Below are 14,203 nucleotides of genomic sequence, written 5' to 3'. Positions count from 1 at the left end.
AGAGAGAGAGAGAGAGAGAGAGAGAGAGAGAGAGAGAGAGATGTATCAGTGGTTAAGAGCACTTACTGTTCTTCCAGAGGACCCAAGTTCAGGTCCCAGCACCCACATCAGGCAGCTCAAACCTGCCTATAACTCCAGCTCCAGAGGATTCAATACTTCAGACCTCTGAGGACACCTGCACACATGTGTACATACTTACATGCAGACATACACACAGACATGTAATTAAAAATAAGCCTGGCGTGGTGGCACAGGCCTTTAATCCCAGCACATGGGAGGCAGAGACAGGCAGATCTGTGTGAGTTCAAGGCCAGCCTGGTCTACATAGTGAATCCAGGCCAGTTGTGGCTACAGGGAGACCCTGTCTCAAAAAAACCAAAAAGAAAAAAAAAGGGGGCTAGAGAGTTGGGTCAGTGGTTAAGGGCACTGACTGCTCTTGTGGAGGACTGAGGTTCGATTCCCAGCACCCACCTGGTGACTAACAACTGTTCTAGCTCCAGTTCCAGAAAATTCATTGCCCTCTTCATTGCACAACCCAGGTGCACTTACACCAGGGAGACCCTGTCTCAAAAAAACCAAAAAGAAAAAAAAAGGGGGCTAGAGAGTTGGGTCAGTGGTTAAGGGCACTGACTGCTCTTGTGGAGGACTGAGGTTCGATTCCCAGCACCCACCTGGTGACTAACAACTGTTCTAGCTCCAGTTCCAGAAAATTCATTGCCCTCTTCATTGCACAACCCAGGTGCACTTACACACATGTAGGCAATAGACTCATATACATAAAATAATAAAAAAGATTAAAAGAAACAAAATAAGCAAACTAAGATAAATACATGAATATTTGTGCTCAATAAAATGACATCCTAATAAAAAATGACAGTTTATTATTTGAATGTTTCACAATGTCAACATAAAGCTAATAAAATATGATAGGCTGAATTCCTCATTGGCAGAGCCAGTTGTAATTCTCTTGGAGGTAAGCCTTTCATACATAAATGAGTCTATTGCCTACATGTATGTAAGTGCACATATGTTGTGCAATGACCACAGAGGTCAGATGAGGGTGTTGTTCTGCAAGAACAGTGTTCTTAACCGCTGAGCCATCTCTCCAGCCCCCCCCCCTTTTTTTACTTTTATCTGCATTTATTTTATGCTAAATTTATTCCCATGCCATAAGTTTTTGTTTCTTCAGTTTCTTCTGGGATATCTTTTTCTTTTGTGCAACTTCCTCTTCAGGCTTAGGAACAATTTGTTCCTTTTTGGTGAGGATCATTTCAATATGGCAGGGGGAGCTCATGTATGGGTTAATGCAACCATGAGCTCTGTAAGCTCTGCGGAGCATCTTGGGAGAAAGCACCAGGACACAGATAAAACTCCATTGGAATAGTTTATTAGCAAAGGAACACATGGGACAGATTCCCTTCCTGGCAGGGACAATGTCTGCCTGGGTCATGAGCTGGGGTCTTTTAAAGGGGGAGGCTTCTGGGGGGGTGCAGAAGGCAGGAAGATATATATATTTTTAAAGTTGGGTGGGGGAGTGGGACTCTTAAAACCTGCCCTCTTTAGAGATCAAAGGGGAAGCCTGCTGTGTTGGCCAAACAGTGGAGAAAAGTCTGCTTCTCTTGACTTCAAAGACCAGGGTGTTTAACAACTGGGTTCCCTTTTCTCACAGGCTTGTGAGGCCCTGTTGGTGAGGGGGTGGGGCTATCTGAACCTTCACAGAAATGAGTACAGGTAACAAAAATAACTGAATAGCCAGGTGTAGGGTAAGGTCCCAAGGGAGGATGGAGGGAATGTGATGGTCAGAAGGGGCCTGAGGAAGCAGGTTTTTATTTACTTAAATATTATTTTATGTGTATGAGTATATTGTTTGCACATGTGTAAGTGCGTCCATGTCATGCAATGCCTGTGGAGGTCAGACAAAGGCATTGGATCCCCTGGAACTGGAGTTACGGTTGGTTGTTAGCTGCCACGTGGGTGATGGGAATTGAACAGGGGTCTTCTGCAAGAGCAGTCAGTGCTCTTAACCACTGAACCATCTGTCCGGCTCCTATTTGTTCATTTTTGAGACAGTCTAAGGTAGCCCAGATTGACCCCAAACACCCTATATAACTGAGCTATATAATGCCTATCCGCTGCCTCCATCTTTGCAGTCCTGGGTTCACAGGTATGCACCATGGTGCCAGATTATGAAATAATGTTTGAATTGAAATCAGATGTTGAGATTTCCATATGAAGATTCTTGAGAAAGAGCATCTCAGGCACAGGAAGGTCCTGAGTGTTAGGTTCCTGGCAGGCTCCTAAAATGGCGGCGCAGCTCACACTATTCTACGTCGTGGAAAGTTACCCAACCATCTAACTGCCTATAAAAGATGTCTGATTCCCCCTGCTCCCAGCTGTTTCTCTGGGGCTGTTTCCCTGCTCCCTGGGAGGATAAACTGTGGTCCCCTTCCCCGTGGAGTGGCCTGGTCAGTGGTCTTCACTGCTGTGTCCTCTTCCATTCACTGAGAGAGGCATAAGTTTTGCTTATCTGAACAACCATCTAGGAATGGTATTTTTCAATGAGATGTGTGTTTAACCCATGTACACATTCCTTTAGAACTATGGAGCAGGTATGGCTTACAAAATCAGGCTATGTGATCTGGAGCAACAGAATTTGGAAGGCCTGGAGTAGCTGTCACTAATGGAAGAGTGGACCCCTGGTCTGCAAGTGGTAGTCAAAGAGAGATGGAGATGGGGGCACTAGCAACAGAGACTTTGCAGCTGAAGGGAACAAGAAAAGATGGCTAGCCAATATGTGCCTGGAGGCTGTGAATCCCGCACGACACACTGTGCACAGGACTGTGGAGCTTGTGCCAGGGGCTTTCATGATGTTCTGTAAAGCATGAGAGATAGTTGTTTAATTTTGATTTTTTTCTCTTTTTTTTTTGATCTTTTTGAGATACTTATTTTTTTAGTTTTGTTTATTTATTTATTTATTTATTATTTAGTCTTTTTGAGACAGGGTCTCCCTGTAGCCCCAGCTGACCTGGAACTCACTATGTAGACCAGGCTGGCCTTGCGCTCACAGAGATCCACCTGCCTCTGCCTCCTAAGTGCTGGGATTAAAGGCGTGCGCCACCATGCCCGGAAGTTTTATTTTATTTTTTTTTATTTTATGTGTATACGTGTATTGCCTGCATGTAGGTAAGTACACCCATGTTGTGCAATGCCTGGGGAAGTCAGAAGAGGCTGTCAGATCCCCTGGGACTGGAGTTATGGACAGTTGTTAGCTGCCATGTGGGTGCTGGGATTCGAACCTGTGTCTTCTGCAAGAACAACCGGTGTTCTTATCTGCTGAGCCATCTCTCCAGCCCCTATTATTTTTATTTTATGTGTATGAGTGTATTGCCTTAGTCTTATTCTTCTATTGCACACAAGGAAACCGAGAGAAAGTTACACACCAAGTTTATATCATCAAGTATGGGTTGGTCTGGAACTCCTGATCTCCCTGCCTTGGCCTCCTGAGTGCTGGGATTACAGGTGTGTACCACCATGCCTGGCTCTGGAGACAGATTACTTTCTAAGTTTTTATTTATTATCATTGTGTATATCAGTGTGTGCCATGGTATACATGCAGAGTCAGAGGACAGCCCTGTGGAGTCACTGCTCTCCACCCTTTTGTGGGTTCCAGGGACTGAACTCAGGTTGTCAAGCTTGTGTGGCAAGTGACTTTCCTGCCAAGTCATCTTGTCTGCATTTATTTATTTATTTACTTATTTAATTTATTTATATTTTTGAAGATCAAGAACTATTTTGAGTTTAAGAGAAAACCACAGGGAAATCCTGGCAAGTTACCTGGAGGAAGGAGGTAGAGATGGCAAAGAGAGAATGTCATGACTTTGGAGTTAGGATCAGCAATGGAGAACTGCAAGAGGCTGTGGGAAGTGGAGCAGCAGGATGTCTTGGAGGAAACATTAAGAGAGCCCAAAGTCAGGGCAAACATACTTGGGAATTTTGGTCTATATCCAAAGAAATAAAAAGGGGGAAGAAGCAGACGTTACACTTGATTTAGAACACAGAAAAGCAGGCAGGCTTAAGCAGTGAAGATTTTTTTTTCACTATTTTATTATTTCATGTGTGTTAAAGTATTACCTGTATGTATGTGAGTGTACCACATGTGTGCAATGCCTCAGAGGTGAGAAGAGGGCGTCAGGGTCCCCTGGAACTGGAGTTAAAGGTGGTTATTAGCCACCATGTTGGTACGCAGAATCAAGTGCTCTTAACTGTTGAGTCAGCTTTCCAGCCCCGGCAGTGAAGATCTGTAAATAGCTGCTGGCTGGTTTTTAAAAAAAATTTGTCTTAAATTCTTTTCTTTTTCTTTTCTTTTTTGGTCTTTTTGAGACAGAGTCTCCCTGTAGCTCCAGCTGGCCCAGAACTCACTATGTAGACCAGGCTGGCCTTGAGCTCTGAGATCTGCCTGCCTTCCGAGTGCTGGAACTAAAGGCATGTGCCAGCACGCCTGGCCTTTGTTTTAATATTTTTATTTATTATTTTATGTGTATGAATGTATTGCCTGCATGTAAATGTTGTGCAGTGCCCACAGATTTCAGAAGAGGGCATCAGATCCCTTGGAACTGGAGTTACAGATGGGTGTTACCTGCCATACGGGTATTGGAAACCAAGCCTGGGTCTTCTGGAATAGCAGCCAGTGCTCTTAACCACTGACCATCTCTCCAGCCCATGGTTTTGGTTTTTTGAGATAGGGCCTCACTAGGTAGTCCTGGCTGTCCTTGAACTCAGAGATCCACCTGCTTCTGCCTCCCAAGTGCTGGAACAAAAGACATGTACTACCATGCCAGGCGTTTTTGGTTTAATTATTTGTATGTGTGTGTATGTGTGTGTGGGTTCACATGTCTACATGTATGTGAGTGCACAGGCCAGAGAAGGGCTTTGGGTGTCCTGCTCTATCAAATGCCACTTTATTCCCTTGAGACAGGGTCTCTCACTAAATCTGGGGCTAGGCTGGTGGCCAGCAAGCCTTGTGGTTGTCCTGTCTCTACCCTCCACAGTGCCAGAGTTACAAGTATGCTGCCAAGCCTGGCTTTATATGGGAGCTGTGATCTGAATCCAGGCTTCTGTGTAAACACAGCAAGTGTTCTTATCCACACAGACGTCCCCCAGACCTGTTGTTGCTTTTTTTTGTGTGTATCTTTTTGAGACAGGGTCTCCCTGTATCCCCAGCTGGCCTGGAACTCAGGATATAGACCAGTCTGGCCTCAAACTCAAGAAATCCATCTGCCTCTACCTCCCAAGTGCTGGGATTAAAGGCATGGGCTACCACGCCTGGTCATCTGTTGCTGCTTTTGAGACAAGGTCTCAGGTAGCTCAGGCTGGCCTCAGAATCACTATGTAGCTGAAGATGACCTTGAACTTCTGATCACTCTTGCCTCCACTTTGGGTGTGGTGGGGACTGACAGATTTTATTCCTTTTTTTTTAAATTTCCATTTTGTGTGTATGAGTGTTTTGCCTGGATGTATGTAAGTACATCCATGTTGTGCAATGCCTACAGAGGCCAGAAGATGGTGTCAGATTCCCTAGAACTGGAGTTATGGATGGTTGTTATCTCCCATGTGGATGCTGGGAATTGAACTTGGGACCTCTGCAAGAACAGCCAGTGCTCTTAACCACAGAGCCATCTCTCTAGCCTATTCTTTTTTGTTTTTACATTTGTGTGTGTGTGTGTGTGTGTGTCTGTGGTGCATGTGTGAGTGCCACAGTATGTGTGCTATGTGGGTACGAGTGCCAGTTTGCAAGAGGACAACCTGTGGGAGTTGCTTCTCTCCCTCCATGAAATGGGAGGCAGGGATAGAACTCGGGTTGTCAGGCTTGAAGGAAGAGTACAGGCAAGAGCCTTCACTTGCTTGAGCCATACCCATGGATCCCTGTAGATAAGGTCTCTTTATGTAACCCCGGCTGGTCTGGAACTTGCTATGTAGACCAGGCAGTCCTCAAAGTCACAGAGATCTGCCTATATCCGCCTCCTGAATGCTGACAGTTTACTTTTTTTTTTTTTTTGGTTTTTTTGAGACAGGGTCCCCCTGTAGCCCCAGCTGTCCTGGAACTATGTAGACTGGGCTGGCCTCAAACTTACAAAGACCCACCTGCCTCTGCCTCCCAGAGTGCTGGGACTAAAGGCATGTGCCAACACACCCAGCTGACAGTTTACTTTTTTTTTTGTCTTCAATATCTGGTATGTGGTTAGGTGTGGTGGCCCAGCCCTGTGATCCTAGCTAGTAGTTCAAGGCCAGCCTTGGGCAACATAGCAAGACCCTGCTTCAAAATAAAATTTAACAAGAGTTAGGGATGTATGTAGCTCAGCAGCAGAGTGCCTACATTAGACGTATAACGTCTTCAGTTCAATCTTGAGTTTTGTTGAGACAGACTGACATAGATCCTATGTAGCCCAACCTGGTTTTGAACTCACTATGTAGCTGGCCTGTGACTCCATCCTTCTGCTCAGCCTACTGAGTGTGGAGATTACAGAAATATCTCATCATGTCTAGCAGTTATTTTAAATGGCAAAAAAAAAAAAAAAAGGGGTGGGGCTGGAGAGATGGCTCAGTGGTTAAGAACATTGGTTGTTCTTGCAGAAGACCTAGGTTCGAATCCCAGCACCCACATGGCAGCTAACAACTGTCCATAACTCCAGTCCCAGAGGATCTGACAGCCTCTTCTGTCCTCTACGGGCATCGCACCATGCAAGTGCACTTACTTTCATGAAGGCAATACACGCATACACATAAAAAAAGGGTGAGCCGGGCGTGGTGGCGCATGCTTTTAATCCCAGCACTGGGAAGGCAGAGGCAGGGGGATCTGTGAGTTCAAGGCCAGCCTGGTCTACATAATGAGTTCCAAGACAGCTGGGGCTACAGGGAGACTGTGTCTCAAAAAGACAAAAAAAAAAAAAAAAAAAAAAAAAAAAAAAAAGAGTGAAGGGTGGGTGAGGTGGCTCAGGGGTGACTAAAAATGCTTGCTGCCAAGCTTGATGGCCCGAGTTCAGTCTCGGAGATACACATGGTAGGAGAAAGCTAGCTCCCACAAATTGTCCCCTGACCACCAGCTGTGAAGCACAGTCACATAGACAAAAATGTAATATTTTAAATTTGAACAGCAATGAAAGCAGCAACATTGGGCATGGTGGCTCAGGCCTGTAATTTCAGCAGTCAGGAGGCTGAGGTAGGAGGACTGAGGTAGGAAGAGCACTGCAAATCTGAGGCCAGCCTGGGTTACTGGGCTATATAGTGAGTTCCGGGTTAGGGTTAGTCTGGACTACAGAGTGAAAACCTGACTCAAAATAAATACACACCTTTAATCCCAGCAGAGGCAGGCAGATCTCTGTGAGTTCAAGGCCAACCTGGTCTACATAGTGAGTTCTAGGATAGCTGGGGCTACAGGGAGACCATGTCTCAAAAAGACCAGTAAACAAAAGTTTTTTGTATTACCATGACAATGACCCTTAACCCCTCACCTCTGCTCCTTCCCACATTATCTGTCTAGGTTCTAGGGCCTGCAGCTGCATCTGTAACAACCAGAGGGCAGCACTACTCAGCCGGATTCCAAAATACATTCTATCATCACCAAAAATAGCTATGTTGTTCTGTCCTGAAGAAAAGGCAAGGAAAGGTCAGAAAGGGCCCAAATTGTCTGCGATGGAGACACACACATTCACAGTAGTGTAAATGGAAGAGGCTTCCTTTTTCTTTTTGACATACTGCCAAAGGAGAATTCAAGCACAAAGGAAACACACCCCCACATTAAGCTAGACTAAAGGCAAAGAAGCCAGCTGAGTGGTGAAAGGAGACCAGGCATTCAGTGGCACCCAGAGGCACTTTGGTCTGCTGAGTCCTGGGGAAGCAGGGAGGCAGGCACAAAGGCAGAGAGTGTTAAGCAGGGGAGTGGAACTGGCTCATGACCCAGATCTGTCCTTCATCTGAGGACAAGAGGCTCCATCCCTTATTTTGGGACCTCAGTCATAAAATGGGGCTAGCAGGGCTTGCAGCTTAGTTATCAGTGAGGTTTTTATGAAGTGTAATTAATGTTTAAAAAGGCTTTGAGGTCCTTCAGATGAAAAAGTACCCTGTGAGGGACGCAAGATGGACCGGTGTTACTTGGAGGGCAGACATATTTTGTAGTGTCACTGTGGCTTTTGTTTATGGAGGCACTGGGGGAAAAGTAGGTTAAGGTCATGTGGCACAATCTTCCAACCTGTGGCCACAGGAAACTTGTAGAGGCTAACACATCAGGTAGCGAGAGAGACTTCAGGGAGAAGGCACGAATCCCCAAAGCAAACTGGCTAGCTTCAAGAGCAACAATCACACCTAGAAAAATCTGCTGGGGCCAATTAGAGGAACACAGGTTGTACTTCCCGCTTCACAAGGAAGGGGACTGAACAACACCACTCAATAGTTCCCTTTCCTCAGCCTATCGTTGGCCTCTGTGATTTTCTCAGAACTGAGTGATTTTTTTTCTAATTAATCTTAGAAGGCCTGATGCTGGGTAACAGCAGGTAGCCTAATTAAGCATTTCCATGTTGCCACACTTAAGAATACATATGGGAATCCCAAAGAGCTCACTAATGTCTGATTCCCAAATTTAATCCCAAACTGTTCCACTGAATCCTCTTATGTGACTTGGGCTAATTATGTAATCGCTTAATCTCTAGTGATAAGAAATGTGAGAATGAGGCCTTCAGTTGATTCTCTCCTTGCAAATCGATGTTCAGGACAGACATGGGCTTCCCTGCGGGACAAAACCTCAGCAGAGAGGAACAGCCTTTATACCTCAGCCAGGACACACACCACCTTAGCCCCTGGAATGCACGAGGACATGGAATGCACACACATTGCTTTCCCTTTTATTTCTATTTTTTGGTATTTTTGAGACAGGGTCTCCCTGTAGCTCCAGCTGGCCAAGAACTCACTATGTAGACCAGGCTGGCCTCGATCTCCTCCTGTCTCTGCCTCCTGAGTTCTGGTATTAAAGGTGTGCACCACCATGCCTGGCTTGTTTTCCTTTTTTTAATGTGTGTGTATGTGTGAGTACAGTGTATACATGAGTGCATGGATGTGCAAGTAGAGCCCACAGAGGTCAGAGGATGATGTTAGGTTTCCTACTTTTGTCACTTTCCAAGTTCTCCATTTTTGGATTGTTTGGTCTGTTTGAGACAGGGTCTCCCTGCAGCCCCAGCTGGCCTGGAACTCATTATGTAGACCAGGCTGGTCTGGAACTCACAGAGATCTGCCTGCCTCTGCCTCCCAAGTGCTGGGACTATAGGCCTGCACCACCATGCCCACCTCAACATTATATTTTTTAAAAATAGGCAAAAGAGGGTTGGGGCTGTAGCTCAGTTGGCAGAGTGTTTGCCCAGCATGCACAAAGTCCTGGGTACGGCCCCTAGCACCATATAAACTGGGTGTGGTGATATATTCCTGCAACCCTAGCACTCAGAAGGTAGAAGCAGGAGAATCACAAATTCAAGGTTCTCTTTGGTTACATATGGAATTCAAAGGCAGCCTGGGTTACCTGAGACCTTGTCACAAAGAAGGCACATGGAGAAGGGAGATCCTGTCTCAAAAAGACCGCCACAAAAAAAGAGAAAGTGTAATGTATCATTAATACCATAACACCTGTGTGTCTAGCACAGTAAATGAACTTTGGGACTTAATTTGTGACATTCACATAAACTTAACTGACTTAGATGCTTTGTATACTTATGTCAATTCTGTTAATAAGGCCAGCCAAACTATTTTTCTGTCATTTTTTTTTTTTTTTTTTTTTTTTTTTTTTTTTTTTTTTTTTCTGTGTGCACAAGCTTGCATGTGTGCAACTGCACCTATGAGTGTGTACACACCTGAGGGCCAGAGGACAACTTTTGAGTGCTGTACCTCAGGAATGCTGTTTATCTTTAAAAATATTAGTTATTTTTGTTAGGAATGTTTTGCCTGCATGTATGTAAGCATGCCATGAGCATACAATGCCTGTTGGATTCCACAGAACTGGAGTTATGGACATGTTAGCCATCATGTGAATGCCGGGAACCGAACCTGGGTCCTTTGGAAGGGCAGCCAGTGTAACCTCTGAACCATCTCTTCAGCCCAAGAATACTATCCACCTTTAAAATTTATTATTAATAAAAATGTATGTGTATGATATTTCTAAGTGCGGTGTGTGTGAGCCACGATCTGCATGTGGAGCTCAGAGGACAATTTTAAAAAATATATTTTATTATTTTTTTAATGTGTGCGAGTGTATTGCCTACATGTATGTGAGTGCATCATGTTGTGCAATGCCATGGAGGTTAGAAGAGGGCTTCAGATTCCCCTGGAACTGGAGTTAAGGATGGTTCAACACCACCATGTGGGTGCTGGGAATCGAACCCAGGTCCTCTGCAAGAGCAGCCAGTGCTCTTTACTGCTGAGCCATCTCTCCAGCCTCTCAGAGGACATATTTTAGGAGCCCTTCTTTCTTTCTTCTGTGGCATCCAGGGAAGGAACTCAGATCATTGGGCTTATGCATCTTTTTTTTTAAACATTTGAGACAAAGTCTTGCTAACACTGGGATTGCAAAAGTGCTAGCTTTTTTTTTATCCTTTCACATGGAGCTCAGGTCCTCCTACCAGCAAGGTAAGGACTTTACTGATAAAGCCATCTCCCCAGTCTAGGCCAAACTATTTTGTTAAGTATTGTACTCCATTTGCTAGTTTCAAACCAACAGACAGATCTTTCCATGTTAGTATATTCCTCCAAGATAAAAAAAGGAGCGCATACCTTTAATCCCAGCACTCAGGAGGCAGAGGGAGGCGGATCTCTGTGAGTTCAAGGCCAGCCTGATCTACATAGTGAGTTCCAGGACAGCTGGGGCTACAGGGAGACCCTGTCTCAAAAAGACCAAAAAACAAAGGTGAAATTCATATAAGAAGTTAAGAAACTCAGTGGACTTTATCCTCATTCTAATATAAAGTTAAAATTTATTCAAAGATCTTATATGTTTTTAAAGATTTTATTTCTATGAGTGTTTTGCCTGCATGTAAATTTATCATGTGTGCAGTACCTGCAGAGGCCAGAACAGGGAGTTGGAGCCCCTGGAAATTGAGTTAGGGACCCTTCTGAGCTGCTATGTGGGTGCTGGGAACCGAACCCAGTTCCTCTCCAAGAGCAGTCAGTGCTTTTAATCACTGAGCCATCTCTCTAGTCCCTAGATTTTTTTTTTTTCTTTTTTTGAGACAGGGTCTATGTAGAATGGCTAGCTTAGAACTCAATATGTAGACCAGGTTGGCCTGGAATTCAGAGATCTCCTGCCTCTGCCAGCCCAAGTGTTGATATTAAAGGAGTATGCCACCACACTGGGCAAGACTGAATTATTTATCTTTAATTATGTGTATATGTGCCTACATGAGTGCAGTGCCTGAGGAATCCAGGGGGACTGGATTCCCTGAACCTGGAGTTACAGATAGTTGTGAGCTGCCCGATGCATATGTAGGTGCCAGAACTTCAACTGTGGTCCTCTGCGATCTTAATCCCGAACTATCTCTCCAGCCCTTAAACAGTTTGATTTAAATAATACCATTTCTCCCATTACAAAGCAGTTTCACATGCATTATTTTATTTTATTTTATTTTCAAAAAACTCTGTGGGGTGGTTGGTAAGGAGAACATATGAAGCATAATTTTGTTGTTTTTGTGAGGACAGAGTCTCACATAGCCCAGGTTGGTCTGAAACTCACTGTGGAGTCCGGGATGGTCTTGAACCCCTGATCCTCCTGCCTCAGCCTCCTAAATGCTGGAATTCCAGATGTGCACTGCCTTCCTCAGCTGTAGTATAGGAACTGTTTCTTTGCTTTGTTTGTTTAGCTAGAGTTTCATGTAGCTGGGGCTGGCCTGTAACTCACTAGGGAACTGAGGATGCTGAGGATGGTCTTGAACTCCTGATTTTCCTGCCTTAGTCTTTTATTTTTTAAATATGCAACTCTTCACAAATCTGCATCATCCTTGTGCAGGGGCTGTACTAATCCCTGTATTGTTCTAAGTTTAGTCTCTATGCTGCAGAAGAGAGCACTGCCTCAGTCTTTAAAGTGCTTTTTTCCTCTTTTCTTTTCTTTTTCGACAGGGTCTCACATAACCCAGGCTGGTAGTCTCAAGCCTGTTATATAGCCCAGGCTGGCCTGGAACCCATGATTCTTCTGCCTCACACCCTCCCTAGTACTAGCATTACAGGCTGCATATGCAATTCAGATAATGGATTCATTTAGAAATTCAATGAATATTTAATGAGCACCTACTGTTTGCCAGGCATTGGTCTAGAAGATGATGATCATTCGATGGGGAATAAAACACTGCCAAAAACACTTACATAACCTACTCAGGAACACAAAATGGGAGCCCAGAGTCTTTTGACTGGTGTGCTTTATCATTATTTCTATCTTAAGCTAGAAAAATGAAGTACAGATAATTATCACAACTCTTAGTAAATTAGTAGCTTTTCTTGCAGGAACTCCCTCAACCACATCTGCTTGCCAGCATCTGTTTGCATATATTCTGCTTCTAGTCCTTCACTAGAGAGCTATTTGTACTTCCATCCAAAGCCAGTTCCTTCACTTAGGCCGCCTATCTCCTTAAGGACAGGGGCCGTCTAGCCAACTCTCCACGCTCACATTCAAATCCACTTTCTAGATCATCAGCAATGTTGTACAAAAGTATTGGGTTTCTTTTACATTAAAAGCAAACAAACGCTGGCATTACCAACTTCTCCAGAGGCTGTGATGAGAGGACCCAGGGTGACTAAGAATTTGAGACCAGCCTGGGCAACATAGCAAGGCCTAACCCCACCCAGTACAAAACAACAAAACAAAAACAAAGCCAGTCTCCTGGCTGTTCTCCCACGTAATCCCAGCAGGCTACATAGTGAGACACTGTCGCAAAACCAAACTCAACAACAAAAACTCTACCACTGAGTTACAGTCCCAGCCCGACCATTTCAATGTTCTTCCCCCCATCCCCCCTCTTTTGGATTTACAGGCCGCTGTGAGCCATTGGGTGCTGGGAACCAAACTCCAGTCCTCTGTTGGACTTTTCTGTTGAAGAAATCCAACGACTTTTTTCCCTTCAATTCATCCTAATGAAGCTTTTTGCCCCACCAAATGCCATGCTCGCCAAGGTCATCAATGAAATAACCGCAATTCTCAGGCAACTTGATCTCTCCACCTCATTCCACAGCTGGCTGCTGCTGGCCGTTTCCTTCCGCTCACTTTCCGAATGCTGCCCTGCTTTCCTTTTACCTCACTTGTTGCTCTTTTCACTCAGTTTTGCTCATTTTGGACTTCTCAGACCTCAAAGAGTGAACCCCCAGGGTGCCCTTGTTTCTTCTCTTCACACACACACACACACACACACACACACACACACAGAGGCACACATTCACATAACCAGTCGTGCATGCCAAGGTTGGCACAGGACAATGGTTATGAAGGTGGTCACATAACATATTATCACCTAGGGACACCTGTGCCATTTTAGCTTGAGAAGTGTTAGTTGAGTAAAGACAAAATCAAGGACACATCTCAGAATGCATCCCCAGTGAAGCATGAATTTGTGTATAACATACATATACACATAAACATACATTTAATGTATGTACAAGGGGGATCTATACATGTGTAGAAATTGTTTCCTGTTGTGGCAAATGGCTGTAATCCCAGAATTTGGGAGGTAGATCCAGGAAAATCAGGAATTCAAGGTCAGCCTTCTTTTGGGGGGGGGGTCGTCTTTTTGAGACAGGGTATCCCTGTAGTCCGAGCTCTCCTGGAACTATGTAGACCAGGCAAGCCTGGAACTCACAGAGATCCACCTGCTTCTGCCTCCCAAGTGCTGGGATTAAAGGTGTAGGCCACCATGCCAGGCTGTCAGCCTTCATTATAAGGCAAGTTTGAGGCCAGCCTGGGCTACAACAAAACAAAATAAAAACCTCTGTACCATAGCATCCAAGCCCTCCTATACCAAGTCAAGGCCAGTGTCCCCATTATGGCCTACTAAGTTCTACAGATTTGCCCTGTCCCTTGAAATCATCATATTCTAGATTCTTCCTTGACCAGTGTTCCAAGCCTATCAATTTGCTTGCTGTTTCCAGTGTTTCAATACCCCAGTGCCTGGACACTCTTCCCTAGACATCC

At 44.8% G+C, this 14,203-nt stretch overlaps 1 non-coding gene across 1 annotated transcript; it reads right to left on the bottom strand.

The window, feature by feature from the left end:
* Positions 1 to 11,991: 11,991 nt before the first annotated feature.
* Positions 11,992 to 12,093, bottom strand: LOC115068339. The gene has a single exon (XR_003847703.1). It is a non-coding gene; the product is annotated as a U6 spliceosomal RNA (small nuclear RNA).
* Between the last annotated feature and the right edge of the window lie 2,110 nt (positions 12,094 to 14,203).

This window comes from Nannospalax galili, unplaced genomic scaffold, assembly GCF_000622305.1.
Source record: "Nannospalax galili isolate Female #2095 unplaced genomic scaffold, S.galili_v1.0 scaffold548, whole genome shotgun sequence".
In the NCBI taxonomy this organism is placed as follows: Eukaryota; Metazoa; Chordata; class Mammalia; order Rodentia; family Spalacidae; genus Nannospalax; species Nannospalax galili.
Note: the sequence above shows the minus strand (reverse complement) of the source record. Positions and strands in the feature narration are given on the sequence as shown.